This window comes from Anabrus simplex, chromosome 4 (genome assembly GCF_040414725.1).
Source record: "Anabrus simplex isolate iqAnaSimp1 chromosome 4, ASM4041472v1, whole genome shotgun sequence".
NCBI lineage: Eukaryota > Metazoa > Arthropoda > Insecta > Orthoptera > Tettigoniidae > Anabrus > Anabrus simplex.
In genome coordinates, this window is record NC_090268.1 from 220,045,979 (window position 1) to 220,053,798 (window position 7,820).

At 44.0% G+C, this 7,820-nt stretch overlaps 4 non-coding genes across 4 annotated transcripts; all 4 read right to left on the minus strand.

Moving 5' to 3' along the window:
* Positions 1-1,069: 1,069 nt before the first annotated feature.
* LOC136872870 (U5 spliceosomal RNA) lies at positions 1,070-1,190 on the minus strand. The gene has a single exon (XR_010860029.2). It is a non-coding gene; the product is annotated as a U5 spliceosomal RNA (small nuclear RNA).
* Positions 1,191-2,250: 1,060 nt separating this feature from the next.
* LOC136872871 (U5 spliceosomal RNA) lies at positions 2,251-2,371 on the minus strand. The gene has a single exon (XR_010860030.1). It is a non-coding gene; the product is annotated as a U5 spliceosomal RNA (small nuclear RNA).
* Positions 2,372-3,441: 1,070 nt separating this feature from the next.
* Positions 3,442-3,562, minus strand: LOC137500711 (U5 spliceosomal RNA). The gene has a single exon (XR_011018213.1). It is a non-coding gene; the product is annotated as a U5 spliceosomal RNA (small nuclear RNA).
* A 1,064-nt stretch (positions 3,563-4,626) lies between these two features.
* On the minus strand, positions 4,627-4,747 carry LOC136872924 (U5 spliceosomal RNA). The gene has a single exon (XR_010860081.2). It is a non-coding gene; the product is annotated as a U5 spliceosomal RNA (small nuclear RNA).
* Positions 4,748-7,820: the final 3,073 nt, after the last annotated feature.

Sequence of the window (7,820 nt, forward strand, 5' to 3'; positions counted from 1 at the left end):
TGGTGCGCCCAGTTAATTTTCCTTAAGAACAGTGTGATAACGCTGTTTGCATGCGAGAGATTACAATCCAATGCAGCACTCCACCTCACTGTTACTTTGAACCGCAAACGATATGTATTTCGTTTTCCTGGTCTCTATAAAAGACACCGTTGTTGCTCTTCCTTGTAGCTATTCCATTTTCACTAAACACGGTATTACGTAAAAACCACGATGTTTATTTATTTCTCTTTCCTTTCGGAGGAAGACAACAACAAAAACGGGCCAGCACGAACTCAGCACGGAAACACACACACACACACACACACACACAGCGCGAACGCACTGTCGACTACCAACAATTACCCGCCCGAGATACCTACAATATTATTGGCGTATTCGCAGGAGTCAACCCAATCGTAAACTGTTCCTTCCTTACCCTGGCGGCTAAGACTGGGGCGAGGAACCTCGCCGCGCGTCCTCATAGTTTCCCCTGCTTCACCAACAGATTGCGCAAAATGGCCTGTCTGCGCCACGCCGTCAAATGAGCCCACATCGCCTAAACTGTGCAACTCTTCAAGAGACACCTCCCTTCCCAGGCCGCCGGAGCGCACTCCTCCTCTGTCCTCGGCCGCCAAACTGTCAACACTGCGACCTTGTAACTACCACTAGCGCCTCCAGAACCCTCTTCTCTCACTAGCAAGAATCAGGTTCATCCCGCCAAATTCACTTCACTTCCGGGGAGGCTCTCGCTTCCTCTACTAGTCTTCGCTTCAAAATGTTTCTTTTGCAGTACGGTCGTGATCAGCCCACTATAAAACAAAACAAATGTAAGTTTAATATTCTTTATTCTATCGTCGTTTCCTACCCATAAAAGTATGTTTCCATTCTCTCTGCAATGTTAACCAATATTTGTGCGTGTACGTTAATAATAGTAGTAATAATAATAATAATAATAATAATATTTAAAAGAAAGCCCTTTTTCTCCTGGACAGAGCTTTTCCGCTACTGTTCTTAGTTCCTGTCATGGCAGGGGCTGTAAGTATTGTATCGTCTGCACTACCGCTAGTTTTTGTTTCTTTACTATCTTAGGTCCGCCTTAACGGCTGGACCAAACAAAAAATTGTTCAAAAGACTCATCAAAATGTTCCCCTCCACGGAAATCTTTAGTAAAAGGCGAAAGATTTATTCGTTTTGAAGGGAAACCAGACCTATGGTGCGCCCAGTTAATTTTCCTTAAGAACAGTGTGATAACGCTGTTTGCATGCGAGAGATTACAATCCAATTCAGCACTCCACCTCACTGTTACTTTGAACCGCCAACGATATGTATTTCGTTTTCCTGGTCTCTATAAAAGACACCGTTGTTGCTCTTCCTTGTAGCTATTCCATTTTCACTAAACACGGTATTACGTAAAAACCACGATGTTTATTTATTTCTCTTTCCTTTCGGAGGAAGACAACAACAAAAACGGGCCAGCACGAACTCAGCACGGAAACACACACACACACACACACAGCGCGAACGCACTGTCGACTACCAACAATTACCCGCCCGAGATACCTACAATATTATTGGCGTATTCGCAGGAGTCAACCCAATCGTAAATTGTTCCTTCCTTACCCTGGCGGCTAAGACTGGGGCGAGGAACCTCGCCGCGCGTCCTCATAGTTTCCCCTGCTCCACCAACAGATTGCGCAAAATGGCCTGTCTGCGCCACGCCGTCAAATGAGCCCACATCGCCTAAACTGTGCAACTCTTCAAGAGACACCTCCCTTCCCAGGCCGCCGGAGCGCACTCCTCCTCTGTCCTCGGCCGCCAAACTGTCAACACTGCGACCTTGTAACTACCACTAGCGCCTCCAGAACCCTCTTCTCTCACTAGCAAGAATCAGGTTCATCCCGCCAAATTCACTTCACTTCCGGGGAGGCTCTCGCTTCCTCTACTAGTCTTCGCTTCAAAATGTTTCTTTTGCAGTACGGTCGTGATCAGCCCACTATAAAACAAAACAAATGTAAGTTTAATATTCTTTATTCTATCGTCGTTTCCTACCCATAAAAGTATGTTTCCATTCTCTCTGCAATGTTAACCAATATTTGTGCGTGTACGTTAATAATAGTAGTAATAATAATAATAATAATAATATTTAAAAGAAAGCCCTTTTTCTCCTGGACAGAGCTTTTCCGCTACTGTTCTTAGTTCCTGTCATGGCAGGGGCTGTAAGTATTGTATCGTCTGCACTACCGCTAGTTTTTGTTTCTTTACTATCTTAGGTCCGCCTTAACGGCTGGACCAAACAAAAAATTGTTCAAAAGACTCATCAAAATGTTCCCCTCCACGGAAATCTTTAGTAAAAGGCGAAAGATTTATTCGTTTTGAAGGGAAACCAGAGCTATGGTGCGCCCAGTTAATTTTCCTTAAGAACAGTGTGATAACGCTGTTTGCATGCGAGAGATTACAATCCAATGCAGCACTCCACCTCACTGTTACTTTGAACCGCCAACGATATGTATCTCGTTTTCCTGGTCTCTATAAAAGACACCGTTGTTGCTCTTCCTTGTAGCTATTCCATTTTCACTAAACACGGTATTACGTAAAAACCACGATGTTTATTTATTTCTCTTTCCTTTCGGAGGAAGACAACAACAAAAACGGGCCAGCACGAACTCAGCACGGAAACACACACACACACACACACACACACACACAGCGCGAACGCACTGTCGACTACCAACAATTACCCGCCCGAGATACCTACAATATTATTGGCGTATTCGCAGGAGTCAACCCAATCGTAAACTGTTCCTTCCTTACCCTGGCGGCTAAGACTGGGGCGAGGAACCTCGCCGCGCGTCCTCATAGTTTCCCCTGCTCCACCAACAGATTGCGCAAAATGGCCTGTCTGCGCCACGCCGTCAAATGAGCCCACATCGCCTAAACTGTGCAACTCTTCAAGAGACACCTCCCTTCCCAGGCCGCCGGAGCGCACTCCTCCTCTGTCCTCGGCCGCCAAACTGTCAACACTGCGACCTTGTAACTACCACTAGCGCCTCCAGAACCCTCTTCTCTCACTAGCAAGAATCAGGTTCATCCCGCCAAATTCACTTCACTTCCGGGGAGGCTCTCGCTTCCTCTACTAGTCTTCGCTTCAAAATGTTTCTTTTGCAGTACGGTCGTGATCAGCCCACTATAAAACAAAACAAATGTAAGTTTAATATTCTTTATTCTATCGTCGTTTCCTACCCATAAAAGTATGTTTCCATTCTCTCTGCAATGTTAACCAATATTTGTGCGTGTACGTTAATAATAGTAGTAATAATAATAATAATAATAATATTTAAAAGAAAGCCCTTTTTCTCCTCGACAGAGCTTTTCCGCTACTGTTCTTAGTTCCTGTCATGGCAGGGGCTGTAAGTATTGTATCGTCTGCACTACCGCTAGTTTTTGTTTCTTTACTATCTTAGGTCCGCCTTACCGGCTGGACCAAACAAAAAATTGTTCAAAAGACTCATCAAAATGTTCCCCTCCACGGAAATCTTTAGTAAAAGGCGAAAGATTTATTCGTTTTGAAGGGAAACCAGAGCTATGGTGCGCCCAGTTAATTTTCCTTAAGAACAGTGTGATAACGCTGTTTGCATGCGAGAGATTACAATCCAATGCAGCACTCCACCTCACTGTTACTTTGAACCGCCAACGATATGTATTTCGTTTTCCTGGTCTCTATAAAAGACACCTTTGTTGCTCTTCCTTGTAGCTATTCCATTTTCACTAAACACGGTATTACGTAAAAACCACGATGTTTATTTATTTCTCTTTCCTTTCGGAGGAAGACAACAACAAAAACGGGCCAGCACGAACTCAGCACGGAAACACACACACACACACACACACACAGCGCGAACGCACTGTCGACTACCAACAATTACCCGCCCGAGATACCTACAATATTATTGGCGTATTCGCAGGAGTCAACCCAATCGTAAACTGTTCCTTCCTTACCCTGGCGGCTAAGACTGGGGCGAGGAACCTCGCCGCGCGTCCTCATAGTTTCCCCTGCTCCACCAACAGATTGCGCAAAATGGCCTGTTTGCGCCACGCCGTCAAATGAGCCCACATCGCCTAAACTGTGCAACTCTTCAAGAGACACCTCCCTTCCCAGGCCGCCGGAGCGCACTCCTCCTCTGTCCTCGGCCGCCAAACTGTCAACACTGCGACCTTGTAACTACCACTAGCGCCTCCAGAACCCTCTTCTCTCACTAGCAAGAATCAGGTTCATCCCGCCAAATTCACTTCACTTCCGGGGAGGCTCTCGCTTCCTCTACTAGTCTTCGCTTCAAAATGTTTCTTTTGCAGTACGGTCGTGATCAGCCCACTATAAAACAAAACAAATGTAAGTTTAATATTCTTTATTCTATCGTCGTTTCCTACCCATAAAAGTATGTTTCCATTCTCTCTGCAATGTTAACCAATATTTGTGCGTGTACGTTAATAATAGTAATAATAATAATAATAATAATAATATTTAAAAGAAAGCCCTTTTTCTCCTGGACAGAGCTTTTCCGCTACTGTTCTTAGTTCCTGTCATGGCAGGGGCTGTAAGTAATGTATCGTCTGCACTACCGCTAGTTTTTGTTTCTTTACTATCTTAGGTCCGCCTTAACGGCTGGACCAAACAAAAAATTGTTCAAAAGACTCATCAAAATGTTCCCCTCCACGGAAATCTTTAGTAAAAGGCGAAAGATTTATTCGTTTTGAAGGGAAACCAGAGCTATGGTGCGCCCAGTTAATTTTCCTTAAGAACAGTGTGATAACGCTGTTTGCATGCGAGAGATTACAATCCAATTCAGCACTCCACCTCACTGTTACTTTGAACCGCCAACGATATGTATTTCGTTTTCCTGGTCTCTATAAAAGACACCGTTGTTGCTCTTCCTTGTAGCTATTCCATTTTCACTAAACACGGTATTACGTAAAAACCACGATGTTTATTTATTTCTCTTTCCTTTCGGAGGAAGACAACAACAAAAACGGGCCAGCACGAACTCAGCACGGAAACACACACACACACACACACAGCGCGAACGCACTGTCGACTACCAACAATTACCCGCCCGAGATACCTACAATATTATTGGCGTATTCGCAGGAGTCAACCCAATCGTAAACTGTTCCTTCCTTACCCTGGCGGCTAAGACTGGGGCGAGGAACCTCGCCGCGCGTCCTCATAGTTTCCCCTGCTTCACCAACAGATTGCGCAAAATGGCCTGTCTGCGCCACGCCGTCAAATGAGCCCACATCGCCTAAACTGTGCAACTCTTCAAGAGACACCTCCCTTCCCAGGCCGCCGGAGCGCACTCCTCCTCTGTCCTCGGCCGCCAAACTGTCAACACTGCGACCTTGTAACTACCACTAGCGCCTCCAGAACCCTCTTCTCTCACTAGCAAGAATCAGGTTCATCCCGCCAAATTCACTTCACTTCCGGGGAGGCTTTCGCTTCCTCTACTAGTCTTCGCTTCAAAATGTTTCTTTTGCAGTACGGTCGTGATCAGCCCACTATAAAACAAAACAAATGTAAGTTTAATATTCTTTATTCTATCGTCGTTTCCTACCCATAAAAGTATGTTTCCATTCTCTCTGCAATGTTAACCAATATTTGTGCGTGTACGTTAATAATAGTAGTAATTGTACCGGGCGGTACACCTCTACTCTGTTTATTTAAAAGTTGCGCCAGTTGAAACTCCTCTTCTGGAGGAAGTCTGAACTTTATCTACACTATTAATCTACTAATTTCTCAGAAGATGTCACTACCTGGAAATTTTTGAGTTTGTGAACTGTGTCATTTTTGATGTGTTTTTGTTTCGCTTGAAGTAAGAAGTGTGAACTTTCTCTTCTAGAGGACACTACTGAAGGTCAACAATAGTGCGACCTAGTGCGGAGTCAAAGAACTATTTTGTTGGAGAAATTTTTATTTCAAGAGTTTGTTCTTGGTTAAATTTCTTTCTGTCATTGTTTAAGTTGGCTGTATACCCCTCTTTTTCCCCTTATTTTGGATCTAGCCAATCCCGAATTTCTTTAATTAATTTTCCACCAATAATGTGTTTCTTCTTCCTCTATGTAGGGGTTTCTTTTCCCTAGCCAATAAAATTTTTTTGGGAGGGTGTTTTCTTTCCCCTAACGCCTAGAATCTTCCGTGAGAGGATATAAACTGCTGATTTTAGGGTCTCCAGGCCACTTCTGTTCCATCTTTCAGTGTATTAAGTACATAGCAGGAGGCGGGGAGCGCCTCTTTCCTCGGCGGCGGTCAACAATAAGGTAATGGCCGATTAATAAATTCTTTCTTTTCTTGCTCAGCAGTTTAACTTTCGGGGCGGGTTCTAAGCGTTCAACCATGTAACCTTTTCCTAAAATGTAAAAACAACCGGTAGCTATTCTATTTTAAAACGACATATTGGGATAGAGAGTGCTTAACCCTCTCGAGCTCCCACTCACATCGTCTTAAGGTGAACTTATTTTCTCAACCAATTCTTCCGTAATGTAATGTAAATTGCTATTAAGTCACCTCTGTAGTATGGGATTAGCCCTTGTAATAACGGCCTAGTGCCAAAGTAGGTTTTAAAAAATCAAAGTGTATCAGGAGTGCGGTTAGCCTCCTCTCAAATTGTTATTTTAGAGGTCATGTAATCAACCTCCTTTTCATGTAATAGACCTCAGTAGGTTGGGTATTTTACCCCTGTGAAGACGTCCTTAGAGGACAGCTTGAAGGTAGAGTTTGGTGTGGCCTTTGTGAGGCTTAAATTTTGAGAGCGGATCGCTCTTTTGAAATGGAGTGTCATATGCCTCGTGGAGGCTTTTCTGTGTAATTCGGAGCCAGGGGCTCCTAGGGATGAATGGGGTTTTCTGCCCCTCTGTTAAAACTTGTGTTTGTGGTAAAACTGAGCTGATCGCAGAAGTCAGGGCGTGAAGCCCAAAACCTGTAAATATTGTATCTCCCCTTGTTTTGCTACATTGTACCTGCCATGTCTGTTATTGCTTTGTTTTTGAAAAGAAAATATAACCTAGTTAAATTTTAAATTACTTTTACATTAACTTTGATTCCGTAGTTTTGAAACCCATTCACGCCCGCACCTTCTTACGCCTCTACCTACCGCTAAAACACGGTAACAAGTGGTAGCAGAGCGTGGTTGAATGGGTCTCAATTTAGCCCCTTTTGACGGCTAAACATTGCTTTGACTCGAACTCTAACAATTGTCTCAGTTGCTGGAATTTTTTGAGTTTTTCAAAATTGTTCTGTCATCATGCCCGGCCCTCGCGATGTTCTCCTCCTTAACTATTTGCGCAAAGAGGAGTTGATATACGAGTTAACTATCAGAAATGTGCAATCTGGAGGCACGGTTGCAATCGACACCAACAAGCTTAGAGAGTCCCTTGATTTGCCCATTTCCATCCCCAATTTGGGAGAGAAAGAAATTGATGATTCTCTTTCCACGATCGTCGAGAATATTACTGGGCTAGCATCTGTAGTCAGCTTTTTTGATGAGAACGATCCGTCTCCTAATCAAATTAAGCGTGTGCAAGGCAGGCTGTATCACTTTGCAAATAGAGTTAATGATCTGTTGTCTCTAAAGGTGAATGACGTTCAGAGGAAGGACGCTAATACGCTCCTTGAAACTATTTCTGAATTGTCTAATAAGGTTACTCAATTGCTAACCGGCGAAGTTCCTCCCAAAACTGATCAACCCGCCACAGTGAACGTAGGTAGTGATGAAGAGCCTCCTCAGGGAGAAGTCAATAGGATAACCGTTGCTGCTCAAACTATCTCTGCCCCATTGAATAACGAATCTGAA